An 18092-nucleotide genomic window follows, 5' to 3' on the forward strand; every position below is an offset into this window, starting at 1 on the left:
GGGGAGATGAAAGTTCTGAGAGTGAACATGGGTGTGTACTGCCCTCCAGTGGCCAAAGTGAGAAACTGCAGCATGTTAAATTAATCAAGCTAACCCTGGATATCGCCCTGGTCCTTACGCACCATCTTGTCGGACACAGAGCTGCGACATTGGACACGGGTTCTCCGTCGGGGAAAAGACTGATACAAACTCTTGCGTTTTGCTGACTCTCGGATGAGGTTGGAGGCGCTCTGTACAAAGTTGAATACATCTGCGACGAGAGCCACATCCCGAGCCACCTCTTGCAATGCTAGATCCAACGAGTGGTTGCAGCACTGGATGAACAATGAGCCAGGGCAGACTTCTGCAAGACGCGCACGTACGCCAGTGAAATGTCCAGACATATTACGTGCCCCGTCAAAACAGTAGGCTTGAAGCTTTTCAACTGGCAGGTGCAAGCACAAAAATATGTCAGTGATGCACTTGAAGAGAGTCTCTGCTTTAAAAGAGTCTCTGCGCTGTAAAATCCCAAAAACACACTCTGTTGACACGAATCAGCATCCACATAATGCACATGGCAGGAAAACTGCTCGGATGAGCTAATGTCTTTAGTGCCATCAGCCGTCAGTCCAAAGTAATGAGAAACCATTGCCCTAGAAACCAACCTTCGCTGCACAGCATGTGCAAGCAGTTCTATCATCTCGTTCTGGATCGTATCTGACAGCCATCGATGCGGTCAATCATCATACGCCAGAAATGTCCTTCACAGTGATCGTGGCCTCGGAAAGTTAAGTAGTACTACCAAACAGCGTACTGACTTGAAGGCCTCTTGGAGAACCATTCTGCTCCTTCGCAACTGCATCTGAGAGCAGGACACTGATTGGTGTACTATTCAGCGCAGCGATTTTGTTCACAGCTTCTAGGTGGAAGGATAACTTCTCGTGATCTCTGAATTTTTCTGTGGCTTTACGCCAATTCGAAAAGCCCCCTCTGATGAATACGGCGTCAGCTCTGGTTTGCTCCTCATGTACCAACTTTTTGGCTACCACAGACCAACAAGTAAAGCACAGGGCTTTTTCAGTGTCCTTGACATAATGTAGCCATTTCCATCTTTCAAACCAATCTGATTTAAACGATCTTGAAACACTTTCAGTCCCAAAACGCTTAGTGGGGAAGTCGAAATACATTGGCTGAAATGGCTCAGATGGTAAAGGTGATGTCCCTGCTGCAGCAGTCCCACTCTCCTCCTGGGCAGCGAATTTCGGAACTTGAAGGGCTAGCGTTAAGGCCGTTTTATGGTTCTGCGGAGGCTCCACGCAGAGCTTTCGCCGTAGCCTACGAAAGTAGCCTGATTATACTTGTGCACTGGTGTGTGCATCGGGCCGGCGTGTGTGTGTGTGGGGAGTGTGTTAGAGCGAGGGAGAAGTGAGAGAGTGACGGCGATTAGCTTCGGCGCGAGTAGCGACTCTAGAGTCATAGTGAGAGAAACAAAGTGTCTCTCCTGTTCTTTCTGACCACGGTGAGATCTGGAGCAGGAGAAGTTAACCCTCTCCTTGATGTCATGTTGTTGATGGAGAAGGAGAACCAGGAAATGAGTCGGCGGAAATGCAACGTTACCAAGCCACGGCCGAGTGACGTGCGTCGCCGAGAGGTGCACGTCAGGCTACGGCGTAGGGTCTGGCATAGACGCAGAGGGGTCTGCGAGGGTACGCCGTCGATTCAACGCAGAAGCATAAAACGGCCTTTAGTGTCACCAGCAGCCTGGTCGTGTTGGCTAGCACCAGGAACGACAGAAGCTAACTTGTCCTGCTCGAGCTCTATCGTAGGGGTTGTACCTTTTTCTGATATGCCGGACGAGGAGTCAGTTGGAGAAATCTCGCTAGTCCTCGGGTGTTTGGGGTTGGGCGATTGAAAAAAATCCCAAATTCTCTTTTGAGACATTGCTAAGTAGCGCTGATAGATAGTAGAAACTCATTCATAGTTGTGTGGGACTGTGAGTGTGCATGCTGCAGAGGTATTTCTAAACTATCATTTTATTGTCATCACAGTTTTAAAGCTTCGCCACAGGGGGTGCTGCATCGCCACAGGCTGCAGCACACCCACTTCCCGCGCCTATGCTGTGGTGGAATGGGTTAGGGTTAGGATTAGGTGTCAGTTTTTGACAAAGAAGAAGGATGTGTAAGAAAAGTAAGAAAATACCATCTCTGGTTCATTTTATTATGAGTTGAAAAATGGTTCATAAGAGATTGGTATATATATTGCCCCCTTTAAAAATAATGTGTGTTTCCTGCTACGAGGGACTGCCGTCCTAATCATCTCTTCTCTCACCACTTACATTTCCAATGGCATGCAAATACCTCACCAGCTATGAATGTATGTTATGTTGTGTTTTTACTAATGAAGTAAACTGGGTTTGTGACCAATAACTTCAAATTGTTTAATAATCAATGATTTCAGTGTATTATTAACGAATGGCTTATTCGTAAAAAACGTAACCAATACAGCTTGAATTTAATTTGAAGGAACATGTTTTATGAAATTAGTAACTACGAGGACAAAGGGAAATATCTTATGTGCCACATGACTTTGGCCATAACATGTGATCATGGTCCTGAGCCACATGATGAAATGACAAAAAGAAATGAAAAACAAGAATAATTGTATGGAAAATAATGTTTTCATATAGAACTAAATGTACTAAATGGGACCATCTCTGCAAGAAGAAGCTGAACAGAGCAGCCCTTTCCATTTCAATCCTCTGCATGCTCCACACTTAGGCGGTGCCTCAGGTTGTGTCAGAGGAAGTTCTTCTTACAGTCCTCATAGAAGTGGAGGGGATTATTAATTCTAAGCCCATGGGCCATGTATCTGATTGCAAATGTGGATCAGTCCAACAAATGAAATATTCATAATATGAAAATGATTTGTTAGTCACTTACAATCTTTTGTAAATAAATCACCAGCAATGGGTATATTTTTTGTTGTGTTTTGACCAAAGACTTAAACCATCACTTAAACAATCATTTAATAGTCATCAACAAATGTATTCAAGTTTTATTAATTATTTCAGTTCATTATTAACTAATATCTTATACGTTACAGCTGATCATGATTACGGTATAGAGGACTCTTAACAAACACAGCTTGTTTGTAATTTTAAAGAAAGGTGGTTTATGAAATCAAGGACAAAAGGAAATGTCTTACAAACAGTGTCATTATTACAAGATGTGTGTGCAGGTTAATTAAAGATTAATGCCCAAAACTGTTTTATCAGCAGGCAAGAGTTTTATTCAATTCACAACTTTAGTTTGTCTTTGATGGCAATATAGGTTAACAACGTTAACTACCTCAAAACAGTGGCATAGGTCTTAACACTCTGCTCCAACTCCCCCTTAATACAACAGAAGAATAATACATGTAAGGATACAACCAATACCATGAAACAAACAATATACACCCATAACACCCATAGACAAAGACGCGTACCGGTCTAGAATCATTTACTATAAGAGATATTCAGACGAGCCTCACCGCGTCTGCTCACCTTCACACTATAAACACAGTACAAACAAATGTTCACACACTTCATACTCAAACCGACTGAACAACTTTTATTACACAAAATTCTATTACTGGCAGAGAGAATAAACCGTAGGCCTACATGAGACAATCAAACAACAGTGAAAGGTTAATGAAAAATAATAATGATAATAACAACTTTCTCTCCTAAAGCGTTCTGTTACAGTAGACCGTAAAAATAATGGATGTAGCAGCAGTGATGTTTGGCATTTTGGCCATAGCCATCTTGTCTTTTCGAAACTGGACTTGACAATTGTTGGATAAGAGGGTGGAGCTTTTAAGGATGACACGGTTAATAGTGCGTTCCATTTACCTCGGAACTCGGAAGCTGGAGCTGGGAATGACGTCATTCAAGTCGGATTTTCATTCGCTCTAGCCCGGTTAGCCATTGTTAGCAATACCAGTTGATAACAACGCATTATGCCATTATTTTGTGCATACAAACAGCGTAACATGTCCACAGATAGAAGTTGAACATGCTTGTGTGAATGACAGAAGTGCTTATACATTTTTGTTAATACAACTTTCACAACTGTTAATACAGGGGGCAGCCATGTTGGATTTTGAACTCGGGCTATTGCGAGGTTGTCCGAGTTCCGAGCTCGGAAATCCGAGGTCAGGGGGAGTGTCGGAAAACCTGAGTACACATGGAACACACTATAAGCCAGTGTCCCCTATGGTTGCAATGTTGCTGCAATAAGCTAAACACTGAAGAGGGAAAATTCTGAAACGTTTCGGTGGAGTTTTACGGGTGGGTAAATGCGGACCTCCAGGTACTGGTGCCATTCATCTGCACGTATAGCTAGTTAAACAAAAAATTGGCAAACGTTCCCTTAAGTTAGACGCTAATGCTAGCGTTAGCTAGTTAGGCTCAGTTGGCAAGGTGCTACAGAACACGGAACATGACATTTTTAGGCGACTAAAATGTTCCAAGAATAAAAACACACAGAGAGAAAACAGCACCCAAAAACAAGTTTGGCTTTTTAATGTACAAAGTGCCATGGATACGCCTTGCTAAGCTTATATTATGATTGACAGGTGGCGTTTAGCCACACCCTACGCAAGACCTGCTTTATCGTCTTTTAAAAAAAATAAATGGGACTATAATTTACAAAATTAACATCATGCTTGTTCTTACTAATAGCAGATAAATATAATAAGAATGGAAAAGGTTTCCATAAAAAACCAAGTGTGTTTTGTTTTATGTTTATTTAGCTTAAGCCATAACTATAAGATAGTTAGGGTCACAGTGGCCTCGAGCAAAAGTACACTGAGTAATAATAAGAAATGAAACAGGAACAGAATGTACTGCTTCGCGTGACAGCAAATGAAGACGAGACATAATACAGGGTCCCCCACCCTGGCGGGTGTTGTGTGAAGATAGCAGTCCCGGTGCGGAAGAAGAAGAGGGGGCCCAAGTAGGGAAAGTATAAGAGATGAGGGGAAGAATAGATCGGGGCTCACGAGATCTGACAGTCTAGAGATACGTGAACCGGCTCCAGATTTTTGTCTGTTGCTAGGGAAACTTAGTCTCTGCGTGCTTTGTGATCCCACAGATCTGTATATTGAAACTCCGAAGCTTGACTGATTAAACGAATGTATTTCACTTTATCTTATCGTCTTATTTGGCTTCTGCTTAGGATCAATGTAATACCAATTTAACGAATGTGCAGGGATATATACGTTTTTTATTTGGAGTCAGACACATTGTCCCAGAAGGGGGGACACAGAGGAGGAAAACCCCAACATGCTGTATTGAAAAAGACTTCTCTATACAAGCCGGCTTCATCATGCAACCAGTGCTGATTCAGTAAGATATGGTATAATTCAGCGAGCCTTGGTGTAAACATTGAAGGAGTGTGGTACACGTGTTAATCCAGTAACTCCTTCTGTACTTAACTCTACTCCATCAGGAACGAAGAAAGAGAACTTCTGTAGTAAACCGACCAAAAACAGGAACAGCTCCATTTTGGCGAGGCCTTCCCCAAGACACATGCATTTCCCTAAAGAGTCCACAAACACATTTGGTGTAACAGCTGAGAGTAAAACATATATTCTGGTTCAGGTTATGCGTAAGATTCAGGTGAATTTGGTTTACCTGCAGAGAAAGGCAGGAAAGCATCTCTTTTCACAAACTTTCCCTCAGCATCTAGGAAGTGTCTAGGATTAAAGGTGTCTGGCGTCTCCCATTCAATCTTGTCAAACAGCACAGAGGTCAAGTTGGGCAACAAGGACGTACCCTAAAAACACAAAAAGATCAAGTGATTCTGCAACAACACTCATATTACAGAGATAATCATCTTAAGACTTAAAATGACCTATGATGACCTTAATTGCACCTTGGGTATGATGTAACCACCCAGTGTTGTGTCCTTGGCAGCCATTCTAACTAAGTTGAGAGGAACAATGTTTCCCATCCTCTGGATCTCGTGGATGACAGCGTCATAGCAGGTCTGTCCGATCACTCTGTCTATCTCTGCCTGGACTTTGTCTGGAAAAACAAGAAAATTAAAGGAATAAAGCTTGTAGCAACAGGCTGAGAAAAAAATCATGTGAATGACATCTTAAGCCAAAATTATACTGTTTGTGTTCACTGGCAAGTTAAATTCTGCTGAAGTTGAACTCGAAGGAAATAAAGTGGCCAGACACATTGGCGCAGCCTCTCTGTACATAGTACAAACAGAGCTACATGTCCGTGGTTGCCACAGCTGTCCTTGTACACATCTGTTCCTTTATATAATTGAGCCTTTAATGCGAAATGCTTACATGCTAAACTAAGAAGATGATAAGCATTTTGGCATTGTCATTGTGAAATGTTAGCATGCTGACAAACCTGTTAGTTGTGTGTTAGCAAGCTAAAACACGTGCAAATACTGCATAGCCTTCGAACTGATCCACATTCCACTATAACACAAGTTGGATACTGTCCAAATGCTTTGGCCTAAATAACAGAAATATAGTTAGCCTTAAACTGACATTTGGACTTGGTAACGAAATGCGTTTACACACATAACGCATAACATTAGCTTATTGTCAGGATTCCGTATTCTTCTCATTTCCGCTGATTCCTCATGTCTGTATCCACTCTTGTTTTCAAAGGCTCAGTTTTTTTTTTTCCCCCGGTCCAGCAGCTTGTAACAATCTAATTATGGGGTCTTTACCATGTTGGTAGTGCATCCCACCACACACAGCTTTTAGGCATTTTTCTGTTGTTTGCTAGCTGGACCTTCACGCGATACAAAGTTATTAGAGAGTTGTTTTCCCCTCCAGTGGGGGCGGGACTTAAAATGCGCTCTGTCTCTATGGCCAAATATGTCACCTACTCTGAATATCACGGTTTTTGATGAGGAAAACCAAAGCCCACAGCAAAGTAGTGAAGGTTGTCTCTGATCCAGCCAAGAATAGATCCAGAGTGCACATGGCCAGATTGGTCTCAGTGAAGCCCAGATCAGTCTCTTTGTGCTATTCAGAAATGCAGAGAAGATACAGTATTGAGTGGCTGGTAGATTGACAGGAAGGGCTACACAGTGTTGTGCAGTGCAACTGTTAATGTACATTCTCCATTTCAATGATGAAAGCATCAATGTAGTCCCTGGGATCGCTGTGGTCCAGGGCCTTCATATGACTCTTTATCTCCTGACTGATGAAGTCTAGGATGGCGTAGATGTAGCTGAATATTTTGTTGTGAGGACCTGGAAAGTGCTTCATCACTCCAGGGAATGAGTCATACAGCTGCTCAGAAGAAAACAGTATGTCACAGTTCATCACCCTTTACATTTAGTGATGAACTTTGACCACAGACATGGGCCTCACCAACAATCCCACCAGAATGCTGTGTCTCTGAACATGATTGAACTAAATGGATATTACTGACTTACCGTACCCCATACAGAGCCCTCCAGCCTAACAGCTTCAGACATATGCTTCAGCATGGTCTGGAAGTTGTGGTCGTTGTAGTCAAACCGTTTCCCGAATACCAGCTGGCAAATGATGTTGGACGCAGCATTGTTGAAGAAGCCTGCTGGATTGAAAGGTTCACCTGGAGGAGAGGACGCCACTGTTTAGACAATGCTTTACTGCTGAAGAGATGCTCATTATGAGCTTATTTTGCAAACCTTTGCAGATGCCGGATCTCAGATACTCTGCTCCATAGTACCTTTGCCCAGGCCAAAGCTACGTAAGGTAGACAAGACAAAGCGTCGCTGTCTCCATGTTTCACCATTGCTTGAGAACAGACCCTGTCATTTATTGCACTGTATGGTCGAGCCACAAAATTCTCAGCTTGTATCACTATGGCTTCCTTCACCATCTTGTACCCAGACACAAACACCATCTTCTCACCGCCAAGGCGGACACTGAACACATTCCCATAGATGTCATCCATCTGTGGACAACACATTTGGAAACAAACACACCACTGTCTGCATCATGTACATTTTTAAATTGTTCAAAAACAAAATCTACAAATGCGCAATTAGGAACAAATGGACAACCAGGTGTACCAAATCAGAATATACATTTATATAAACAATTTAACCACCAGATATCAGTATCTGCCATGAGTTTCTATATAAAAATAAGTAGTTTAAACACAACTGCGCATTTCCTGAAGAGTGTAAACAATGTAAAGTACATTTACTATGTGAACTATTAAAAATAATTGAAATGGCTTACATTTTTTTAGTACATTGACAAAGTTGTCCATATTGTTATTGTTATATTAAATGATTTAACATTTACATAATACAAATAATAGATTGAATGTATTAGAATGTGTCAAAACTAAATCACACTAATATGAAAATATGATTTTATTATACCTTACCTTAGTAAAATAAATGTGTGGATGTTTCATGTCTACACTGAAGAAATATCCCACAAGAGGAAGAGCCAGAGGTCCTGGAGGATAATTTGGAGGATTCCTGAATTTTAGGAAGTCTGCTATTAAGATAAAAAATGAAAATAAACAGGAAAAGATGATGCAAAAAATGATAAAGCCACATTGTTAAAGGGAGTTAAATCTGCAGCAAGAGTAAGGTCTGATCTTTTCAAGACCTTACACTGCACTACACACTACTAACATTACAGACGACTTAAATACAAAGGATTCTGCACAACATTGGTTGCGACATTATACTTACATAACCAAATAAAGACATACCTACCTTTACCTTGCTTAGTAATAATAGTCTGAGTAAAGATAGTTAGGGTCACAGTGGCCTTGAGCAAAGTACATTGAGTAATAATATCAAATGAAACAGGAACAGAATGTACTGCTTTGCGTGAGAGCAAATGAGGACGAGACACAATACAGGGATCCCCCACCCTGGCGTGTGTTATGAGAAGATAACCAAGAAAGAAAGTATAAGAGATGAGGGGAAGAATAGATCGGGGCTCACGAGGTCTGACGTTAGCAGGTGACAACATTGGTAAACACTGTAGTAGTGTGTCTGCCTGGAGCAGATCACCAGCAAAAACCGGCTCGGTATGACATGATACGGAGCCGAGAATAGAAGAAACTGTTAAAACTGTTCAGAACAGCTGGAAATCCAAAGGTTTGGACCCACAGGGATTTCTTTTTAATCCGTTTACCACATCATTTAAAGCTTTGGCCGAATTTAACATGAACATCCGACATTTTAACATTATAAATGTGACAGAAAATACAGAAAAACATAATAAGTCTTTAAGAATTTGGTCTTTATATCATCATAATATTTAAAATAGCTTATTTCGTCTCACCAACTTTTTATGATATAAAATGAAGAAAGGCAAGTCAATTTTCACCTGCTCTCTTTGAGAGGCAGAGAGCAAATGACTGAAAAATGTAACTGATGATGAAAATAGTTTTAGCTTTTTCAACTTATCCCGTCAGCTGTAATAAACTGCATAAGTCACCAGTCCAAGATTTGGCAGACAGTTAGCATCACAGCTAAAGTTAACATTAGCATTTCAAAGGAGTCACTCCAACCTCGAGCAGCTCATCACTTAGGCGTTTATTCTTCTAGATCTGTTCGACCACAGTGCAGAGATGAGTCCTGTGTCACAGGCTTGACATTGGATAAAAATGAAACATGGCGATCCATGAAGAGGAGGTGACGGTTATGGGAGGGTTTGAAAGCCTTAGACCTCTGACCTAAATATTGCAGCAGAACCACTCGATAAGGTATGTGAATGTATGTGTGAGTTCATTCTGCTTTTCCTTCATGTGTCCAGTTGAAAAAAAGCCCTAGAGGAACTCACTGAACTTCTAGCAGATAAGGAAGGATTAGCCCAACCCTGTCAAGAGCTAGACATACAGGTTAATACAAAGCTTAGACACACACAAAAAATATATGACTCAGCTGTCTAGCCTCTGTGCTTTCTGTAGGTTTGCCGATATTCAGATCTCCATGTCTTCACACACACACACACACACACACACACACACACACACACACACACACACACACACACACACACACACACACACACATATGCAGGACTGTGGTACAGTATAAACAGGAGTTGTGTAATTTGCTGTAAAGCTTGGGTCCATTGTCTGGAGCTGCTGTGGCAGAAGGACTGTGGGCTTAAGGCGCTGACACACCAACCCCGATTATCGGCCGTCGGACAGTCTGGCGAGGTCAGTGACTCGAGTCTGTTCGGTGTGTTCCGTGCCGTCGTCAGCCAGAGGAGCCGTCAGCCTTCATTTTGAATCGGTGAGTGGGCAGTCGGACTCAATGACCAATCTGATTGGTGGAGTGCTAACCCGAAAATGACGAGCGGGATGAGCGTGACAAACGCCTCTCAAAATCGGACAAAAATCTTTTAAACTGACCTTTGTTGATCTGAAATGAAGACAGAATCAACAACTGCACGGCCTATTTCTCGCTTAAAATGTTTTCAGAAACACGTTTCGGTGAACTTTGTTGTGATATTGTTCCAGTAATTCAACCAGGACCATCTGTCTGTCATAATAACCATTTTGTCATCTTCTTTTGGTAAAAGAAATGTCACATTGTTTTGTAATGCATCTTGTTCTGTGGCAGACTTAAAATTTCTGCTAGCGTCCGAAAGGCGATATTACAGTCCCCAAAGACTGAGGGGGGTCTGGCACTCCCTAACTTCAGACGATACTACTGGGCAACTAACTTGCAAAAACTCTATACTGGATGAGCGATGACTGCGCCTCACTACCTGTCTGGGTACATTTGGAGAAGGCGAGTTCACACCTTCCACTGCGGTCGGTCCTCTGCTCCCAACTCCCTCTGCCTTCAACATCTGTGAGCACATGCCCAATTGTATCCCTCTCGCTTAAGATCTGGAGTCAGGTTAGGAAAATCTTTGGCTTACAGGGCCCTTCTCTCTTGACCCCACTGCTTAAAAACCATGTCTTTACACCTTCAAGTTCAGACCTGGCATTTAGGGCGGGGCATAGTAATGGCATCGTCAGTGTCAAGGACCTATACAAGGATGGCATATTTGCGTCCTTCACAGAGCTCTCTTCCCTTTATGGTTTGCCTAAGTCACACCTCTTTCGCTTTTTCCAGATTAGAGACTTTGTCAAGAAGACATTCCCCCACTTTCCAAACCGCCCCCCCGAAACCCTGACTTACTCCCTCCTGGCGATAGACCCCAACTGTAAGAAATGCGTTTCTGTACCGTACGAGTCTCTATGCTCGGCCTCCGCGAACCCTCGTACTTTGACAAAATGATCTGAACATGACTATTATGAACCAACAATGGGACCTTGCTCTGGCTTTTGTTCACTCTTCCTCCATATGTGCTCGTCATGGCCTAATCCAATGCAAGGTCCTTCATAAGGTCCACTACACAAGTGCAAAATTGTCTAAAACTACTCCACTGTCCTGGACGCCTGTAACAGGTCTCCTGCCAACCACACTCATATGTTCTGGTCTTGCCCTAAATTAACAACCTTCTGGATGAGCATTTTTTACACCATGAGCAGAGCTTATGATCACATTACCCCCCCTAACCCTTTGTCAGCCATTTTTGGCATTTCCCCTGACGCTGACCTCCCTGTTGCACTGAGGCGGGCCCTGGCGTTTACATCTCTGCTAGCCCGGAGACTGACCTTGCTCAACTGGAGGCTCTCCCGCCCCCTACACACGACCGTTGGATTAAAGAAGTGCTCGAGAACTTGAAGCTTGAGAAGCTTAGATCATCTCTGAAAGGCTCTATCTCGACATTCCTAGAGACATGGAATCCTTTCCTAGAATTAGTTGATTCCCTCAGCTTATTTCCTGACTTGGAGGACTGAGTTCCTACGGCATAACGTGTCATAACCGGTGTGAGTCGAGTGCAGATGTGAGTTGCGCATGGTCAGATTTAAACGGTTTATGGCATAACGTGTCATACTGAAATTTGTGAAATCCATAAAATAATAAACTTTTCTCAATACAAACAATAATAGAAGATGGAAATAATTTCAAAAACGTTTTAGCTCTATCTATGATTGTTTGATTGCTAACGTTAGCTCAAAACGCCATTCAAGTGACAGCCTTTGTTGTGTTTGATTGCTAACTCGTAGCCAGCAGTGAACCAACTTCCTTATGTAGGTCCATTTTTATTGTATTGACATTACAGAAGTCTCTTGTTGGCAGGTTCTTGTAGGCTACAGGCTAGGCGCAAAGTGACGCATGCACAACTCACATCTGCACTCGACTCACATCGGGCAGTGACAACACTGTCTAAGATTTGGCACCTTGCTGGCCACTTTGTGACCTAGTAGCCTGGAAATCCAGACCCAAATCCAAATTGTGCTCTCGCGAGAACTCTGGATTTAAGGGGTCGTGACCAATGACTGTATAATATTAATGGACAGAGCATGTGTGACATCACCCATTGGTTTGTGGAGATCTGCTATGAGTCGTTGAGTTTGCCTGGGCGCAGCCATCCTGGTTGCGGATGTGACGATTTTAGACGAGAGGGAGGAGAGAGGGAGGAGCTGCTTACACTCTACGTTACGTTACACACTTTCACTGGCAAAAACACAGCGCATAAATTAATCAAGCTTGCGGTGATGCACAGTATAGGCCTACTAGAGTTTCCGATGAACATTTCAAAATAAAGTGGTATGACAGGAATTATCATGAAATTATCACATTTTGAGGCGGGAACAATGCCGATATTAGTACTGATTATTAACGTCATTTAGAGTTATTGCCTCCATGGGAGACATTCAGAATAAAACTTTCAAACATAACAGGCCTGTGTGGCTGATGAAGCGAGGCATCTATTCTATACATCTTGCAACCATATTTGTGCTTTGAAATGTCGTGTTTCCAGCGCAACATGGGGTAAGATATCAATTAGTTTTGGGTACTTTTAAAGGTTTGTATTAAAGTGCAAATAGTGATTTTGTTAGCTTTATTATGCATTTAGCTTTATTTAGCTACTGCGCCTAAATGCTAATGCATTTTTGTGAGAAGGCTATTGTGTTTGGAAGTGTTTTATATATTTATTGTGCTTTGTGACATTTATTTGTTTTAACATTTAGTCCCTGTTGCTTTGGGTCTAGAAAACTGCTTTACAGATTAAACGTATTATTATTATTATTATTAGTAGTAGTAGTAGTAATAGTAGTATTATATGTAGGCTACTGAAGCCTCAGCTGCACAGTCTTGTTCATACTGCTGATACAGATTATCAATATATTCTTGGTGTAATCCGGATATTGTGTATGAAGATGATGCCTATGCTATGCCTATAACCATTCGAACAGTGCAGTGAGGCCTAATATGAAAAGAAATTCTCTGGAGCTTCCAGCTATATTTTTTAAAAACTATAGAGAAATACTGTATATAGGCCACAATGTTAACATAATCTGTGATGCAAGGAATAGTGTTGTGGTGGGCACATAGTGTAAAGAGTGCTGGAAATGTTCCAGTACTATTTTTACATAGATCACAGCAGAGTGCAAGTCTGCATGTTACAGAAGTCACCACTAAATAATGCAGTTATTTTTAAGTGATAGCCTACTTTAGTATCAGTTATTATTAATTGGTTATGGGGACGAGCAAGTAGAATTTTAGAGGATAACTAATTAGCTGGTTCTGTGTGTGTGTGTGTGTGTGTGTGTGTGTGTGTGTGTGTGTGTGTGTGTGTGTGTGTGTGTGTGTGTGTGTGTGTGTGTGTGTGTATGTGCACTAGATAGTTATTACAGTGGAAATTCCTCCCTAACTTATCACTGGCACTTACTTTAATCAGTAGATTGATGAAGAACCAGAATAGCTCTAAGAGCACAAAATGTGATAGTGGCCTAGAAATAGCCCAAGTGAGTCTGCATGGTCCTCGACTGTCTTTACCCTCCTAACCCACTGTTTTGTCTTTAGTCAAGTCTAACTCAGAGAGTTTAAAATGCTACGGATCTGTGCCTTATTTGAATCTTTATCTATGTAAGCAGCATTGACCTTGTACCAAACTCAGTGCTGAACCTGAATGTCAGCACTAGTCTTTGCTGAATCCTCCCAGACCCATTTAATGATAACTTACCCATAGCTAAGACACATAAGTGGGTGGTCTGGGATCATCGCGTCCACACTGACAAGCTGCTGTCACTTCACTGTGTCTCATTAGACGTCTTTACTAGACAAACCATAACTCATCCAGTAAATGACGTATTCAGCAGGATTTTTATTATCTAGTCATTGTTCAAACCAAAGTGGCCGATGCACATTGAGCGCTTCTGAATTTTGCATGAACCCCAGTTGTACTAGCTTATACGTGCATCTGTGTGTGTGTGTGTGTGTGTGTGTGTGTGTGTGTGTGTGTGTGGGTGTGTGTCAAATATTACAGGCAGCACATTTGTCTGTGTTTACTGTGTTTGATTAATAAAAAAGACTTGTTCTGTAAAAATGTCACCACTACCTTCTGTTCCCCTGGACTACCTTAACACTCTCTCTTCTTGCCAATAGTCTGGCTGTGAAACCTGAGCCACGGGCCAAATATAACCCCACACAGTGAGCCGCTAGAGACCGGGACAGATGGGACAGCAGGCCACTGCAGAGGCAGTACGCAATTGGACCCTGAACCTGAGAGATCCTGTCTGACCAATAACGCTGCTCTTCTGGAAAGAGACGCTTGTTTTTGGCTCTTTCTTACTTATAAGCAAGACAAACCTAGAACCACAAAACCAGGTGAAAGTGTTTGGACAAATACCCTACTTTAAGGTAAGTTTAGCTCTGTTTTTGTTGATACTCAACAGTATTTTATAGTTTGGTTCTTAATTTAATTCAGAATTCATCAAAAGTATGCTCTAAATCATTTCATGTAACAGTACAGCTGTTTTAAATGTAGTCTTTATATACATAATCAGTCACATTCAAACATGGCAGTATCTTCTCATGTTGATTAATTCTCATTTTAAACTATGCATTTGTATTAAATTTAACAAATACTGCGAAAATGCATATACACAATGCAATGTAAATAATGAAGTTAACTTAATAAGGCTTGTAAAATCTTGAATAAAATAGGAGTTAGTGGAAACTTTGACAGCACTGACAGTTGTTAACATTCTGTCAATCAGTCTCAGTGTTTAAAATTACCCACATTCATATTTAATGAGCACAGCACTTGTTGTTATTGTTCTCTTCAGATGATGGAACCTTTTCATGACTTGTCCGTTTAATGTTTTACCCAGTGACTGTCAGTGGATGTTTGTGTATGTCCAGTTGTACCTGTGTGCGTTGGAAGGTAGCGGCTGAGTTTCAGGGACCTCTCTCCAGAGCTCAGGGTGGGTGGGGCTGCGCTGCTGCTGTGAAACATAGCCCAGGGGATTAAAAATAACAACAGGTGGTCTTCAGGACGCCATGAGGCTCTGAGTGTCTCACTGCCTCATGTATGTGTCTTCACCAACAGCTTCACAACATACTCTACATCAAGAGTCAGATCTCACAGAGATGAAGAAACATTTTAAACAGCATGTGACCTATTTTACATCTGAGTCAAAAAAGTGAGACCAGTACATTATGTGTAAACTAATACATAAGGATGCATCAGGTGACATGAATGTAAATGACATACAGTGTGTGTTGTGCACATTTAATTTATTTGAAGATGCTCATGGCCTCTGTGTGGAGTCTCTCCATCACTTGTTAACAAAATGGCTTTAGTTTGGAAAAATGTTATCGATTTATGGTATGAACATATCAACTTTCAGAATTTAGGTGATTTCATACGTTCAAAGAATAAACAGAAAAAATACATATATTCTGTGTATTGTTGGATGTGGCCTTTTGCAATAACCTTGTTTGATGCAATTGATTACTCAAAAAACAACCTTTGAATAATTATTTAATTATAATAATTATTAAATAATTTGTTTTAGCTGTAACTGTTAAACAACCAATCTGTTAATGTGGAGTAAAACACAACTCAAGTAAGTACAACAAAGAACAGAGTGATGGGGTAAAATATCCTGACAGAAGCAGAGCGAGGAAGAAATGCCAGTCATGTTCACTATGACCTTAGTAAAGGCCTTTGCTAATACCCACCAACTGCATCCAGACAACACCGGCCTGAGTCATCCTGCCAGCTATGGCAGCAGAGCAAATGAGCCACTATTGTGAAGTCAATGTTTTCAGCTTCACTCCTCCTGTAACTGTCATTTCCCTTTCTAATGATAATGATCTCATGCGCTTTATAAACTGAACTGTCTACAGTGTACATATGTGTAATTTGCTGGTTAATGACAGTTGATGTGTGTTTCAGGATGCAGGACGGGAGTTGGAATCAGCCACTCCCCATCTCTCTGCTGCTGAAGGACACGGCAGCAGGTGGGACTTCGGAGGGCGATGGGGGGGTGTTTTCCGAGGCATCCTCTGATGGGGAATTCTACCTGGACTCAGTGACAGAGCGGGATTCTGGAGATGGGGACTTTGCAGATCTTACTGCCTTCTTGAGTGCAGAAGAGATTCATCGTAGCCTGGACCTGGCCCTGGAGGCCTTTGGTGACACATTTGAATCTGAAGATCTAGGACCCTCTAATCCTACATCCCAGGAGCAGGCTCTCCAACCGGTCCCCTCCCTTCCTGTGCCCCCCCAGACTACTGAAAACCTCACCACAAGCCCAAACCTGCAGTACCAGACCAAAGCCCCCTGCCCAGAGGACTCTTCCAGCCACAACGCCAACCTCAGCAAACCCGTACAGGTGTCCTATGAGGCTCCAGCCTTTGCAGAGAAGGTTGTCCGCCACAAACCTATCCTGCCAGTTTATAAGCAGGATAAACCCAGGCTGGTTCATGAAGGCCTGGAGCTGAATGATCGGGTAGCTTCTGCCACAGAGTTCTGCAGCCGAGCTGCGACGTTCATCGAGGAGCTGTCGTCCATCTTCAAAGGTTCTGCTCATTTGGAGCAGCAGGTGGAGGAGGACTCCTCCTCTCCTGATAGTGGCTATCTGACTCCAAGGAGTAGGCGACCAGTCCCTCAGGGCTCAGTCTTTGCTCCCTCTCTGCCTCCCTGCCAACCAGAGGAGACACAGTACAGCCAGCCTGCCATGATCTTGCAGCCTCAGCCTGGAGTGGCAGCTTCTACAAGGCACCAACACTCTGGAGCTCCAACCACACAGGGACCGCTGTCTCCTCCTTGCTTCCTCCAAAAGCTGAAGAGTCAGGAGGTGGCAGAAGGAAACCCCATTCGTCTGGAATGCAGAGTTATAGGAAATCCCCTGCCACTCGTCAGGTAAGGTTTGATCATGGTTGACAAAACAGTCTCACCACAACGTCCTTTAAGTAGCTGTTCCGGTGGCCAGGTTGGCTCAGTGGGTAGAGCAGGCACACATATACTTAGAGGTTTATGCCTCGACGCAGAGGTCTAGGGTTTGAATCTGACCTGTGATGATTTCCTGCATGTCTTCCCCCCTTTCTCATCTAACTGTCCTATCAAATAAAGGCTGAAAAGCCCAAAAGATAATCTTGAAATAAAAAAAAAGGTAGCTGTTCTGGAGCTTTCAGTGGTATCACACGGTCTTCCTCAGGGGGTTGATTTCATAGAACTGAAGATGTTATATTTCCTTTTTTTCCTGAGCATTCTATGGATTTCTCATTCTGTATTTTTGTGGAGATCTAATTCATATCGCATTATTTCAACTTCTGTAGTGCAGAGCAAACCAATTTTAAAACATCTCAATAGTATGAATATTGACTTTGATATACTGTATATATTGTTTTATTGCTATTCCTTCTTTTCCATAAACTGGGAGTGAAATAAAATATATCAAAAGGAATTTAGCTGATACCTTACTTGTTAACATTACTTAACTAATTCAAAGAGTGTCAGTGTGTTATTTGTCAAATTCATTAATAATTATCTGGGTCAGGTAAAATATTTGACAATGGAAAAAAATCTACCTCCGTTCTCACTTGATCTTAGCATATACCGAAGCAGATTTTTTGTCAAGGTTTTGGGATACAGTATCTGTGTCTGAGGTTTTCTATATCCCTCCCAATACAATGGAGTTAAATAGAACTTCATTTGTGGTGCCCATAGCATTATAAAAATAAACAAAAAAACATTCACGACAACATATC

At 42.1% G+C, this 18092-nt stretch overlaps 1 pseudogene across 1 annotated transcript; it reads right to left on the reverse strand.

Annotated features, from left to right (window-relative positions):
• Nucleotides 1–3108: 3108 nt before the first annotated feature.
• On the reverse strand, nucleotides 3109–8561 carry LOC144523845 (cytochrome P450 2J4-like; annotated as a pseudogene). Its single transcript, XR_013502546.1, has 8 exons — nucleotides 8384–8561; nucleotides 7674–7942; nucleotides 7437–7629; nucleotides 7114–7290; nucleotides 6882–7020; nucleotides 5898–6049; nucleotides 5657–5798; nucleotides 3109–5561 (listed from the first exon to the last, which is right to left on the reverse strand). The product of XR_013502546.1 is annotated as a cytochrome P450 2J4-like (transcript).
• Nucleotides 8562–18092: the final 9531 nt, after the last annotated feature.

Source organism: Sander vitreus, chromosome 9 (genome assembly GCF_031162955.1).
Source record: "Sander vitreus isolate 19-12246 chromosome 9, sanVit1, whole genome shotgun sequence".
Classification (NCBI taxonomy): Eukaryota; Metazoa; Chordata; class Actinopteri; order Perciformes; family Percidae; genus Sander; species Sander vitreus.